Raw genomic sequence first — 15,296 nt, forward strand, 5'->3', positions numbered from 1 at the left:
TTGAAGCCAAAGGGTTAGACTAAGAATCTGGTTCATTCAAGATAATTGTTCCAAGGAAATGGGAACAAGCTGATTTGGACGTTGCGTGCCTGTAGGTGGATAAATCGGTTATGATCGATACTGTGATGTCTAATAGATTACTACTTGGTATCATTAGATTACTTTGGTGGGCATCTTGTTAGATGGTATTGGTAAAGTATATGGTATTAACGTAATTCTGAGACTAGAGATCAGTCTGTTATGCAGGATTGCAATAAATCTTGGGATTATAGATCCATTACGCCAGTTCTTGGTAAAGATTCGGTTGGTATGTAGATCTTATTTTAACCAGATTACAAATTATGCCATAAAAGGGCACCAATAGATGAGAAGTGGTCATTTTAAGGGATTTTCGTTGGGGTATTAGTGGTAGGGAGCAAACCGGCGGCAGCCTGTATGCATTGCCCCTTTAAAAAACAACATACACAAAAAATGCTACAGGGAACAACTAAGAAGAGGACAATTTTAAGGTTTATATATAATTCAATTTCATCTAAATGGAATTTAAAAAGCAGAACTAATAGCAGAACTGACTAACTTCCATAGCTATCAATCTAATAAACTTCTTTAAATCCAACTTTTTTGTAGAAGTACATAATGTCAGCTGTCTTATAAGGTTTTAGCTGAAAGAGCTCTGGGCATTATCACTTCAATGTATTTTTCGCTGATAGGTCTGTGAAAATTAGAAATAGTTTCCCTGTGGAAGTAAGTTAAGTAACTACTATAGATTAGGATCCCCAGGTCTGACTTCATTTCTGTTCTACTGATACCTAGTTTAGGTTTCCTTAACAGCCTCCTGTTTTGTATAAATAGAAGGACACTAAGAGATCGATGTATATGATTTTGTTTGTTTAAGTCTAGGAAGGTCCATGAGCACATGAGCCAACTGAAACTTTTCATATGGCACCCATTCTTTAGGCTGAGACAGGCCAGTTTAACAAAGTTAAGGATGTTCAAAAGATTTAAAATTATTGTAAGTTATAATTGAAATCTTTCTACCGTAATATTTCCTGGTTAGGGCATGATTATGAGAAAGAATGTTACATTGTTCATAACTTCAACTATCACTATCAAATTATATAATATTATTTTATTCCAAAGATTAATATGTGTTATATTTTAAAGTTACATCTTGCTATGTATTGTAGTGGGACATCCCTTCTCGCCATTCTCTCAAATCTGGGGGTCATCTAGACATAACAATTAGAGTTAGGTTATAACGCTAGACTTATGTGGCACTCGGCTCAGCACTAACTCCCACTTCTAATTATATGGGTTAGACGGAGGGGTCAATTTCTGAAACAAAAATGTATAGATGTGTGCTACACAAGGCTCAGGGACACTAACACACACATTCCTACACACACACACACACATCACACACTCACACTAGCACACACATTTATATTTATATGATATGTTATATCATTATTGAGTTATTGAAACTCTGTACTTTATCATTTATCCGGTAATTCTTAATATTATTAATAATCACATTTTTTTTCAGTGCAAGAAGTACTGTGGCATTTGTCATCTGAAATCGGATATAAAAAAATAGCTGTACCTAAAATAACATTCTATAGTTCACTAATAGGGCTCCCGCTCCCACCCTCCAGGTTCAATAGCATTTGCATGGGCTACTAATAATATTTTTGCCCCACTGCCTCTGTTTCTTTAGGCACAACCGAAGGAAAATAGGTAATAGGCCAAATAACTAAACAGTGAGTAGTTGTAACTTGCAAATTATCAAGCGGATGTGAAGCAAGGACCAGAAGCAAAAGCAGGTGTTGAAAATCACTTCAATTATTTTGATTATTAAACAGTAATTATAAAGCGCCAACATTTTACAGAGCACTGTACATTAAATAGGGGTTGCAAACGACAGACAGACCGGAGGGAAGGTGGGGAGGGTAGATATGTTGTGGTGGGAAGTAGTGGGGGAAGATAGGTAGGCAAGTTTGAAAAGAGGGTTTTAGGAGCTATTTTAAATGTGCAGAAAGTAGGAGCAAGCCGAAAAGGATGAGGAAGATCATTCTAGAGAATTGGGGTAGCTCTAGAAAAGTCTTGGGGCCATGCGTGTGACGAGGGTATGAGTGAGGAAGTCATTAGTAGGTCATTGAAGGAGTGAAGAGAGTGGCTGGGGGATAATTTTTCTATCATGTCAGTTAGGTAAGTGGGACAAGAACTGTAGAGGGATTTGAAGGTTCATGAGTTCATGAGTTTGAATTTGATTCTAAGATGAAATGGAAGCTAATGAAGAGAACTACAAAGAGATGCAGCAGAAGTGGTGGGAAGGATAGATGAGTCTGGCTGCAGCATTCATAATAGATTGTAGAGGAGAGAGTCGGGTTAGTGGAATACCAGAGAGGAGGAGGTTACAGTAGTCCAGATGAGAGATGATAAGAGCATGTACAAGGAGTTTGGTGGTCTTTGGGGACAAGTAGGGGGCAGATTTTGGAGATTGCGTAGATGAAAGTGACAGGACCTGGAAATGTTCTGAATATGGGGGGTAAATGAGAGGGCAGAATCAAAGGTGACGCCAAGACAACGTGCCTGAGGGGAGGGCCGAATAACAGTGTTGTTAACAAGTAAGAAATATGTCAGGGGGAGATCTGGAATGGGAGAGGGGAATTATTTACAGTCATTTACTATTTGCAGGAATGTCCCTGTGGATTATTCAAAATAATATGTGGTTACTTAGAATAGCCAATAAATGATACTATATTAACAGACAATGTAACATTTCAGCAGTTCAGTAAAAATAGTTCAGCAGTAGTAAAATAATAAAATGGTGAACATTAGCAGTCCTTGCAATTTCCCTTGTGATTAATGTATCTCACATTGTATGCTGGTGGTGGGTTAGTAGTACAGGAAAAAGATGACTTCAGCTCACAGGAAGTAGCAAAGACACTACATTTCTGGCAGCATCAACAGATATATTTCTACTTGCTGAAAATTTTCTTACCCTGAAACCAAAAGAGGACTAACAAAACTGCTACATCAGTGCAGTAGTAAGCTGCAATATATGTTTATTTTCAGGTTTATATGTACTTTACCTTCCTAATATTTAAAAAAAAAAAAAAAAAAAAAAGAATGTAATGAAAAAACAGGTTTGCAAAATACAGTAATCCATTTTGTGGACATTTTTGGCCTAGAAGTTAGCAAGTTTTGACCATAAACATGGCTTGCTAAACAACTAGAACTAGAATAAAAATTCACCTAATTATGTGATTCTTTCATAGGCTTTAGATTTGCTAATGATCTCGCTTCATTCTTGTATTTAATGTATATATATATATATATATATATATATATATATATATAGCAGTGTCTATACCAACTTCAATGTTTTTTGGAAAGGTTTATGAAAAGGAGGTTGAAAAAAAAATTGCTAAAATAAATTCACAAACAATATTTATTGAAATGTAACTTAAAGTGGAACCATAGTTCCAGAACGAAAAATGTTCCTTTGTGCAGTAAAACATACTTACCTGTCTGTTTGCAACCTTTGTTTTTTAAAGCACACTGAGCTACAAATGCGCACAGTTTAGTGTGTGAAACCTTTATTCTTACCCCTTCCTGAGCTAATGACCTCCCACTTCCTTGACCTGACATTATATCCACTTGCCCCCTCCTTCACCTCCACTCCCCTTTTATATTACCTCTCACTAACCTCTGAGACTAAAGCTACGTACACACGGCAGATTTTTATCTATCGCCCGATAATCGGCATCGGCCAAATATCGGGCGAAAATCTGCCGTGTGTACAGCCCGACCGACCTGCCGGATCCACGGACGATGGATGACAACCGATCCTAATGAAAGGGAAGGGGGAGAGCGCGCAGCAGGGTGCCGCTCCGTCGCTCTCCCCCTCCCCTCTCCATAGAGATGAACGGTGCTGTATGTACAGCACCGTTCATGCATCGTGCAGTCCCTTGTCGTTGGAAAGGATCGTTAAAGATCCTTTCCAACGACAAAAATTGCAAGTGTGTACGCAGCTTAAATAACCCTTTGCTAGCCTGCTCCCTGTTTGCCCAGTCATGCCAGCCCTCCTCCATGCTCCTTTTACTCGCTCACTCCAGGTCTGACCTGTTAACCACGCAGGGGAAGGTACCCATGTAATTTAAACGTATGTTTTTCTGCTGCTGTAAAATACTAAAGGTAAAAGTCCACTGTATATATTTGAATCTGTGATGTTGTAGCATGTTAACCAATTTAGATCATTGTCTTTATGTTCCAAAGCATTTTTTTCTTAAAGCAGAACCCTTACTAGAAAATTGTGATCAGACAGATCCTATATTGCAGAAATGACAGACTATTTCTGCAAAAAAATAATCTTGCCTGCGTGATCCCCATTTTTTAATATATACTCGCCTTTTCCTGTTCCATCACAGACCCTGCCATATTTTTGGATGATGTAGCAGAGCCTAATATACAAATAAATTTGGAAAGCCAAGAGAAGACCTTTGCAAAGCATTCAATTAATACCTAATTCACAATTACCTTTGTTGCTGAATTCCTCATCTTTGAATTAGAATTTTTGGAAATTTGTTTGCATCCTACACTTTTAGGCTTGTCAGATAGCACTCTACCCCTCTATGTGGTTTCTTCCAACAGTCTCTACACAAAAATCATGTAAGGGTCAGTGGAAGGAACCACAGAGGTGGATCTGGCATAACTAGGGTATGAGTACTGGAATAGTTTATTGCTTGCTCTGCACAGGGCTCATTTAAAATTAGCAATATATTTTTTTTAATTTAGGCACCTGCTACATCATAACACATTGACTAAACAAATATTCTGTTTCCATTAACAGTTAATATTGCATTAGGTAGGATGGAACTGGGGAAGTTAGCATGAAGGTAACATGACAGACAAGGTCTTTTATTGCAAAAATTCTGCATGATGTTTTACACACCTGACATGAACACAAGCATCAACCAAAGAATGCAATATAATTTTGTACTGAATAGGGAGAATGAAAAAAAGATAGTGATTTTTTCTTTACTTTATATTTTTATACCTTATATTTGCTTATACTTTTTGACTGCTTTATTTGTATTTCTTTTTTCTGTGTTAAAAATGTTTTGTATTTTTTCGTAATTTTTTAAAATTTTATTTGTCTTTAGGTTTCTGTTCAGCAGTTCTCTGATTTAAATTTCCAGCCTCGCAGTAACCTGGAATTTGATAGATCAAGTCATGTCCATGTACGGCCCTAGTCCAGCACCAGTGCTCGGCAGGTGCCAGTCCCCTAATCTACTGTGACACTCATCACCTATAGCCAGCGCTCACTCTGCCTTGGGAGTTTAAATGTGTTGTCCTAGCACACGGTTGCAGGACTTCTGTGTGCAAGGAATGGCATCTGGTAAAGGACTGACAGAGGACCAGAAGCCCATAGATAATATAGCACAAAGGATTCAAGGAGAAGCAAGTCCAGAACACTGACCTAGGTCAGACACAAGTAATCGGCCCACCAGAGGAGGTATCCAAGGACAAAGACAAAGCAGACTCAGGGTCACAGACAAAAGGTCAGTCTAGGCAGCATACAATTGCAGGGTCAGACATCATTCCGAGGAATAAATACACCTGCAGCAGGTCAACCCAGCTTAACGCTACAACAGGCAACTGGGGACTGTGAGTGGAAGGTCTATATAGTCCTATCAGGGACTAATATGCTCCTAAAATCTCCTTCAGCTGTTCACAGACTCAAAATGTGCTAGGGGGGCCAAGAAAGTATATCTTAGGCTTCCCGGCTTAAAGAAAGCAGGGGCTGCTGCAATTTCCTTGTTCTCCTTGCTTCTGCAAGTGACAACGCTGAACAGAATAAGGAAGTTGTGGTACTACGGTGGCGCACCAGTGGACTGGTGGATCGCCAGATGAGTGTCTGCTAACTGTTCATAAATAGTTTAGAGATTATGCCTGAGGTGGCATGTTGCTACTGAAATCCTAATATATATGTAATTGGTTGTGTAGTTTTGATGTTGTTTTAGAAAAAAAAAATGTCTTTTTGACGGGGTATATCTGTTCTACCAAAGTCATTAATATTACAGTAAGCGTAGTCCTTTGGTGATATAAGAGGCTCCAGTCTAGACCGCCTATACTTCAGAAGTTGGCAACCACTAATGTACACAATAGTAGTTCTTAAAGTTTTTGTTACACAGTCTCTAGAAGTTCTTATATGGCATGGAAAATCCATAAATCCTAGCATATGTCCTAATTTACTAGCAATACTATTTAAGTGATGAAATCAAATATTGTTGTTGGAATATCTAGCTTATTCACAGAGAAAGGAACATTTCACAAGAGTTAGCAACTAAGATTTTTTGGTAGATAAGTCAGTCCTTTATTTAATATATTTCAGAATTTAGATATCATATGATGTTCCCAATCAGTATCACATTTTCATAAGCCTAGGTATATTAGTGGTGCCTAGAAAAAATAAAACTGTAAACCTCAATTTAATATAGTCATATAAATCTAAAACATTTGTATCAACCTCATTTAAAATGTATTTTCTTTGTAATCCTAAATGTCTGTTATTGTCATTTACTTTCATTTACTGTCATTGTCTTTCTAACATATCTATGCATTCTGTATTTACTAGTAGAGTTTAGTATAGTAGGCATTACAAATAGGCAAACTATGTACCAAAAGAATACAGTGATAAACATTTTGGAAAGTGAAAATGTTTTCACAAGCACTGTCATGTTTTTATTAAAATAGTTATAACTGAAAAAATAGAGTACATGCACTCCACTGGATGGCTGTTGTTATGAATGGTATTGATAATGTAATAAAACAGTATTTACAAATCATTTAACCAGGTAAACAACCTTGGCAACCAATTTCTCATTTGTCTTGAACCCAAGTTTCATCAGTTAGGATGTTATCCTTAGTGGGCATGGAGCACTGATGTCCTTAAAAACATGGCTGATACTCATTTTCACATCTTTTAGTTTTTTAATAGTATTGGAATTTCCCCCTGCTTCCATGTGTCTGGCTGTTTCACAGTCCCACGGTCTTTAATATGTTGATGTAGGGATTTGTCCATAAAACTGAAAATCCTTATTGGTAATATTGCAGTGAGCTAATCAAAGTTTACTTGAATGAGCCAATTGATTGGTTCTAAGTTACATCATATTGGTCTATTTTGAAAATGAGCCAAATCTGAACATCAAAACTACTTATTGTTATACCTGTTACAGGTTAGTTATTCAATGGGCAGGTGCAAAAGTATCAGCATGAGAGCCAGACATTATTGCTTTTCCATACACCAGGATCAGAAGTGTCAGCCCCGGGTTCCCATGGAAAGTTTTCTTTTAACATTAGAAATGAGAATAATTAAAGAAAGAAAAGGATTACTTTAAGTAGTTTTAAAAATAATAAAACATTGGACAACTGAAATGTGTGTTGTAACTTTATTCAGCATGGGTCCATCAATGCAACATGCAATGTAAGAACATCAATGCATCATGTTCCATCATGCAAAAAATGCATTGCAGTTTTAATTAAATTGCAGTTTACTTTTTTAATCTTTCCATTGTACATTTCTCAGAACTGGTAAATGCTCAGTAACTTGAAGAATTATAATGTTAGATTTGGAACATCACATCATCTGTTGCCCGGAATAGAAATTTCAGGAAGAAAAAAAATCTGTCTCCACTGATGACAAAACTAAGATAAGCAAAACAAAATGTAGTCGCAACACTTCAGACCAGCCTTTCTCAACCTTTTTAACATAGGGGAATTCTTAAAAAACGATCTTCAGGGAACCCCTTATAATGACTTTATACTAATCTCACAGTATATTAGAATGGTGGTCAGAGGGTGCCTCTTACATTGCTGTCCAGTGGGAAGAATGTCACCTTTACAGATAGCAAAACAGATCATTGGTGCCTCTTAAACTGACCAAAGAGGCAGATATAGCTCATTGCTCAAGGAATCCCTAGCAAACTCTGGAACAGTGTTTCTCAACCAGAGTTCCATAAAACCCTAGGTCTTCTTCTTCAGGGGTTTGTAGGGGTTCCTTTAGCATGGTCAAAATCTTTTTAGTACTTTGAAAGCCTTTTTTTTTTGAAGGCTGATGGTCCCATAAACCCTTTTCCAAGTCTGTAAACCAGAAGACCAGAAAAAGGGTAACAGCAAGTCCATACTGCCCATACTAGCCCCGATGCTTTACCATTGAGGGTCCCATAGTTAAAGCCCAGGACCTCGCAGTCTGTCCCCCAGATCGCTCTTAATTGTGGTAACCGCACTTTTAAAAGAAGGCATGGGATCTAGAGTGGATAGGAAAAGGAGCATACACCACTGACCTATTGTTCTAGCTTTTTTAATAGCCCCTAATTCATTAGAATGCACAAAATAATACAATAAACAATAATTTTTGGGTCTATTTGCAATTTTTTGTCAATTTGAACATGTTTTGCCCCTTTTTTTTTTATTTCAGATTTGCTTTACGCTATTCCTGCTTTTTTTTTAAATTTACGCCCCTTATATTCGATGTCACCCATTGCAAGTATATTCTAGATTCTAAATAACCTCCCCACCCACAGACCTCCATAACATGGGTTACTACGCAGGGTTCAGAGCCTTTGCCCCAAAGATGATCCTTTCATCCTTGAGGGCAGGACAGAGTTTGGTTTGGTTTGGTCAAAAATGTAGGAGGTAAAAGGGTGATACCAGAAGACCGTTTATGGATAGAAGAGGGGGCACACACTGCCTAATTCCCTAACCAATAACTTCCCAAGCCATTTAAAGTGTCTGGTTCTAAAATATTGTTTAAAAATACGCCTAAAACACATATCAATAAATGCACAAACATTTGCAAATATCAGTACTAGCATTTTCAAATGTTTGCAAGCAAGGTCTTTTTCAAGTCTGTGGAGTTTATGATCTAATGTAAATCTAAGGTAATCTGGTTTTGATTAATTGGCAAAATTTGGGGAATTTGGCAAAAAAAAGGAAAAATCAGGAGAATACCAGAAAAGCAAATCTGGCAGGGAAAACACGAAACTGAAGGAAAAGGGGTGAATCACGGTGAAATCAATGAACAAACAATGTAAACACAGACACCCTTGTGTAAGAAGCAGTCTTAGGCAGAGTAGTAAAATGTGAAGTATTGCATTACTTCATATACATGACTTCATACACTCCTCCTACCATATATTGGGCTGCCAGAACACTGAAAAACATACAGCCAATAAGGGTCGAAGACATCAAGAAGATAAAGCCCATACAATCTGAAATTTTCAGATATTCTCGGCTTTAAGCAAACTTCTCTACCAAACTGGAAGTGACACCGAGGACTGCCAGGGACAAAGACCTTTCAGAGTTAGCATGAAGAAAAACTCCATTGTTTGACTTCTTTGTCTAAGTTTGTGGACCAAAAAAAATGATCACCAAGACACATTCTTTTGATTCCTGTGTTATTTTGTCAGGTAAGTGTAGCAACTGCAATCTGAACAAAATGTTCCAAGGAAATTATGCAGCAGCTGTGTTTTTTTATTAATTAATAAGCATTTATTTTTTTATCTATCCTGTTTTATATGGTCTGAGTGTACCTGTCATAGGAGAAATGTTGACCTTGCTATTGTTATTGCTATTGTATTGTATGTATTGTATTGCTATTGCTGTTGTAATTTAGGTTCTTTTTTTTTTTTGCCTCCACTGGCTGGCAGACAATTGCCCAGACTTCCATGCTTATACAAATAAGCCAGCATGACACAGGTCCAATCTTACTCTGACTCCTTGCCCTAGCCAATGTTGTCATGAGCAGGTGTTCACTTCTTCATAACAATCTAATAAAGGAGCTGTCTATTTATCCCACATGAGGCAACCAGCTCATCCAGCCTCCATTAGTAAACGCTTATATCACTATCTTGTATCTGCAAGAGTGTGTCACTGTATCAAAGCCTAGAAATAGAAATGACAGAAAGCAAAAACTGTAGAAGATGGTAATACATCAAGGACTACAGTTCTGTTCTCTGCACCTGATGTTTTTAAGTGGAAGTTGTATAAGGGTGTAAGGAAACCGTAATACTAATGGGACATAGGAATAAGGAGGCTCCTAGATGGTGGGGGCCCAGAGGCTGATGCCCCATTTTTGGCAATCATGTTAATATGACAGAAAAAGAAACTACTTGAGGGTTTTACAACACCCAAATTTACAACACCCAAAATCCAAAATAAAAAAAAATATTTGTACCATACATACTTGTGTAGCAATATATAGAATTTACCAACATGTACTAGAAGAATGGCCTTCCAGAGTCCACCTATTATAGTATTGCTAAGAAAATCAAGAGCGTAAGGTATTTTCAGAGGAATATGGCTAGGAGCACAAATTAATTTATTTCATTTTGCAGTAGTAATTATACTGCTTCTTCAGGAAGATATAGCAGGTAAATGTGTGTCTGTGGCTAGGACTATCAAAAAAAGAATACATTAATTCGAAAGTGGCAGCCTAAGTTTTGTCATAGGTGGAGATGTGTAGATAAAAGCTCAATATATACTGGTTTAGTAATAGATGAGTAACATCTATTACTAGTAGGTTTAGTAACAGTAATAGATGAATATTATTACATATTGTATTCATAGGGACATCTCATGACCATCCCTCTGGCTTGCTACATGCAAGACAGGCTTCAATTGTATTAGAACCTGCAAATTCACATTGTTTAGTAGTAGGGTGGTAATGCCAGATACCTCTGGAAATAATTTAGGAAGACTATTTAAGGTCCTGTTTTTCTTGGAAATATTGGGCCTGATTTAATAAAGCTCTCCAAGGCTGGAGAGGATACACTTTCATCATGGAAGATGGTGATCCAGCAAACCTAAATTGGATTTTTCAAAAGGTATTTGCTATTTGTTAGCAAATGTTTTCAATCCTTTACAAGATCCATTGTATACCCATTGTATTAGGTCAGGGGTCGACAAACTCAGGCCTTTAGGCCAGATATGGCCTAGCCGGTAGTTTGTTCGGGCCTAACGTCCCCTGGCCGATCTGACCTAATGCTGGCCAGCAACCCTGCCATCCAGATCTGCCAGGGGGCATTAGGAACTACCAGAGCAGCTGGAGCTCCGAAGCCGCCGGAGCTCCGGTGCTGCCTCCTTGCTGTTGGTCCCCTATTTACCACGGCCCGCGTTGATTCTTCCACCGCTGTGGTAAATAGGGAAAGCTCCCTGAAGGTAAATCCCTCTCCTCCGCAATGCATACGGAGGAGAGGGATTTCACTTCAGGGAGCGTCCTGTATTAGGTGAACCTTGACAGGCCATTCTTTTAGTACACATTGTTGCAGTTCTATGTTATATATGTTTAACATGTGTACAACAGTATAAAACATTTTTTTTGACATTGTAAATAAAGGAAATTGCATTTTAACCTTCAATTTTTTTCATTTTCTGTTGTACTTGATGCTTTAAGTATCTCACCCATGTAAATTTCGATGTTTTTAAACACCTCAATTACTTTCTTTATGTGTAATACTTCTGGGATTGGCATCTTTGATATACATTTTTCCAGGACAGCCCCCTTCTTGTTAACATAACATTTCAATAAAATGGCTAACCTTTTAAATTGCTTTACATGTAAAACTTATGTTGATTGAGATTCTTATCTCTTTCTCTTGCAGTTCTCCTCAGTGTGTGGATGGATGTGGCCAGTGGGATGATTAGTATTGAACTGATCCCTCAGTATCCAGTCAACCAAGGAAATGTCACTCTTAATGTTACTGGGTTTCCTGAAAGAATTTTGTCTTTCATTTGGTATAAAGGCCCATCACCAGACAATATTTATCAAATCCTTTCATATTTCCCCGGAGGTGATCCCCCACTTGCTACAGGACAGCTGTTCCATGAAAGAATGGAAGTTTTCCCCAATGGATCACTACTGATCTCCAATCTTAACTCAACAGATGAGGGGAATTACATAGTAAAAGTACAATCTGATGAACAAAACGATGCTTCCATATATCTAAAGGTCTATGGTGAGTAAATTATCATTAAAATGTTAGATTCACCCTTTAATGTTTTATTTCAAAGTAATCTCATTAATCGTATCATTCAATAGAAATATTTTTACACTTAAAAATGTTATAGTATTTAAGAAATGTACATTTTATTGAATATTGGTATTTTATTCATTTGCTGGGAACAGAGATAAGTAAATACTTATCTTCCTGATTTTTAACTGTTGAGACTAGTCAAGTATCAGTGAAACTGACAATAAATGACATTTCAGAAACATTTCTAATATTCTGGGAAATAACTTCTCATACCTCCTATTATTGCTTTTGTGCAAGTTTTTTTTTTTTATTAGTGTGATTTTATTATTTTTTATTTTATTTTTTATTTTATTATTATTTTTTATTTTTTTTTACATTAACAGATGAACAAAAATACCTACCATAAAACATTTGGAGCTCTATTTATTTAACAGGGAATCAGACATTCCTTGGTTGGAATCAATTACCATTGTCATTGAAACATGTGGAACTGAAATATTCCTACGAGGAAATATTTAAGGGAATGTCTGATTCCCTGTTTTAAAAATAGAGCCCCTAAAGCGGATCTATTACCAACATTTTTACATTTTACAAAAAGGGTGGGTAACCCTTTTATTTAAAGTAAAAATTAGCAATTTAAACAAAAAGTGGAAGCCCATTCCACTCTGTATTTACTGCCACAATGGGGTAAAGACTGAATGGTAACGCAGAGCCTTCTGGCACACTTACATCATGTATCTCAGGAGGCTTTGGGCTGCTCATTCTATGCATGCCTGATTTAGGGTTTGCACAGAAGGGGCTTTTACACACAATGAAAAAAAAGTGCTGATCGCACGCATGTGCAGTTTTTTTTTTATTATTTATAGGAGGATACAGGCGAAAGATCCTGTTATGTAGGCAGAAGAAGGAAGAAGGGGAAAGAAGATTCCAGGGCAGCACAAAACTGAATTAAGGCCAAATGTGGAGGGATCAGGGGCTATATAGAAGAAAAATTAAGTGGTAACTTTTTGTTTAATGAAAGTTCTGCTTTCACACAAAAAAACTCCTATAATTATTTTGAGTACCGTACGAAATAGCAGCAGAAAAGCACAATCAGTTATTTGTAATCCCTTTCCTCAGATTTTTTAGGTTACTACATTACCACAATTTTTTGTCTAATGACAAAATTTACAATATTAAGGAAAAATCGTCAGGGAAAGACATAGAACGTGTGTACACAGCCTAAAAAACAGGTTAAAGTATTTTCATAATAGTGAGGTCTTTTCCAAATAAAATGTATTGGGGTATCAAAAAGAAACACAAACTATTAACGAACATAGAACAAAAAGAAAATAAAGTATAACGGTGTAAGATCAGTTATGGGTATACAGTAGAATATTGCCTTGAGGGCATAGGAGGCTGGGGGAGACTGCAATATGGCGCATTATGGATGGGAAGACAATAGACCGTGGACAGTCTGGGGGAAAAATCACAAGCTGTAAAAATGGATGATGGGGGGAGAAAAGGAAAGAGGCCAGGAAGGTAAGAAGGGAAGGGGTGTAGGAGAATAGTAAGCTGCGGGTCAGATGCTGAAGGGAACAAGCGTTGAATTCACAGTGACCATATAGAATTTAGTCATGGATTCCTGTAATCTATGGTACATTTTTAGCTATGGTCCAGAATATGTGCCTCCTCCCCTCTGCAAAGCAAGAAAAGGGGAATTTCATGCTTTGGCTATGTTTGACAAAGAACATGAGGAGTTGAAGTGAGGGAGGAAGGTTTACAATTAGGCAGACCCACTGATGGGTCTATAAAGCGGAGCAGTCAGGAGAAGTACGCCTTAGTCCAAAAATAGGAACCTAATGGGCAATTCGCTATATATGTAGAAAGGAATCAACCTGGGAGCATCCCTGGAAACATTGAGAAGAGTAGCTTGGAGTGAACCTGGCTAATCTAGTCAGTACCATATACCACTGAAAGATTGATATGACAATTGACTTTGTAAAGTGCTGCATAATAAGTCAACGCTATTCAAATACTGGCTAGTAATAATAATATTAATAATACTTTGAAGTTCACCTCTCAGGACTAACAACATGCATGCTTCATACTGTCTAGGGGGTATACAGTTGGGGGGTCTGAAATGGAAAAGGATCTGGGGGTTCTGGTAGATCATAGACTTAATAACAGCATGCAATGCCAAGCTGCAATATCTAAAGCTAGCAAAGTACTTTCTTGTATTAAAAGAGGAATAGACTGCATGGAATGAGACATAATCCTTCCCCTGTACAAATCATTGGTCAGACCACATCTGGAATATGCAGTCCAGTTTTGGGCACCAGTTCACAAAAAGGACATTGTGGAATTGGAGAGAGTGCAGAGAAGGGTAACTAAATTAATAAAAAGAATGGAGGAGCTCAGCTATGAGGAGAGATTAGCTGAACTGAATCTATTCTCTGTTGAGAAGAGACGTATAAGGGGGATATGATCAAATTGTATAAATATATAAATGGTCCATACAGAGAACTCTCTTCCTAATTATTAATTTTGAGATCATTACAAAGAACAAGAGGGTGCTCTTTCCTTCTGGAGGAAAAGAAGTTTAATCTCCGAATAAAGAAGGGATTCTTTGCTGTAAGGTCTGTGAAAGTGTGGAATCAGCTCCCTCAGGATGTAGTTTCAGCAACTACTATAGATTGCTTTATGAAAAGCTGGATGTTTTTCTAGAAGTACAGAATATACCTTGGTTTCAAGGCGTTAAAGTAAAAATAACAGTGACTGTTGATCCAGGGAACATTTGATTGCCTCATGGAATCAGGAAGGATTTTTTTCCCCTGCTGAAGCAAATTGTAAAAGGGGATTTTTTGCCTTCCTCCGGACCAACTATGTCCATAGGGTTTTATATCTGGGATATGTTTTTTTCCCTAGTAGTTGTACTTGATGTCTTTTTTCAACCTGACTTACTATGTAACTAAGTGACATTGGTCAACCACAATTAGTGGTACGCCAAAATGCTGTCCAGTCTTTTCATCCATCTCCAACCCCAGATCCTCCTCCCAATAATGCATAAAGGTGGGAGGGACAGATGTCAGAGGGGTGAGAAAAAAGCATTATGAGGAGGTGAGGCCTCTAGCATATAGATCAGAGCGACAGAGGTCTCCTTGAGACCATAGGGAGAGGGACATAAAGGAGAAAATGATCAGGGATAATAAAGGGTTAGAGAGGAAGAAGAGGCGTGGGCAATGCAAATTCTGGAGTGGTCCCATATTTTTTGGG

The sequence above is a fragment of the Pyxicephalus adspersus genome, chromosome 11 (assembly GCF_032062135.1).
Source record: "Pyxicephalus adspersus chromosome 11, UCB_Pads_2.0, whole genome shotgun sequence".
Classification (NCBI taxonomy): Eukaryota; Metazoa; Chordata; class Amphibia; order Anura; family Pyxicephalidae; genus Pyxicephalus; species Pyxicephalus adspersus.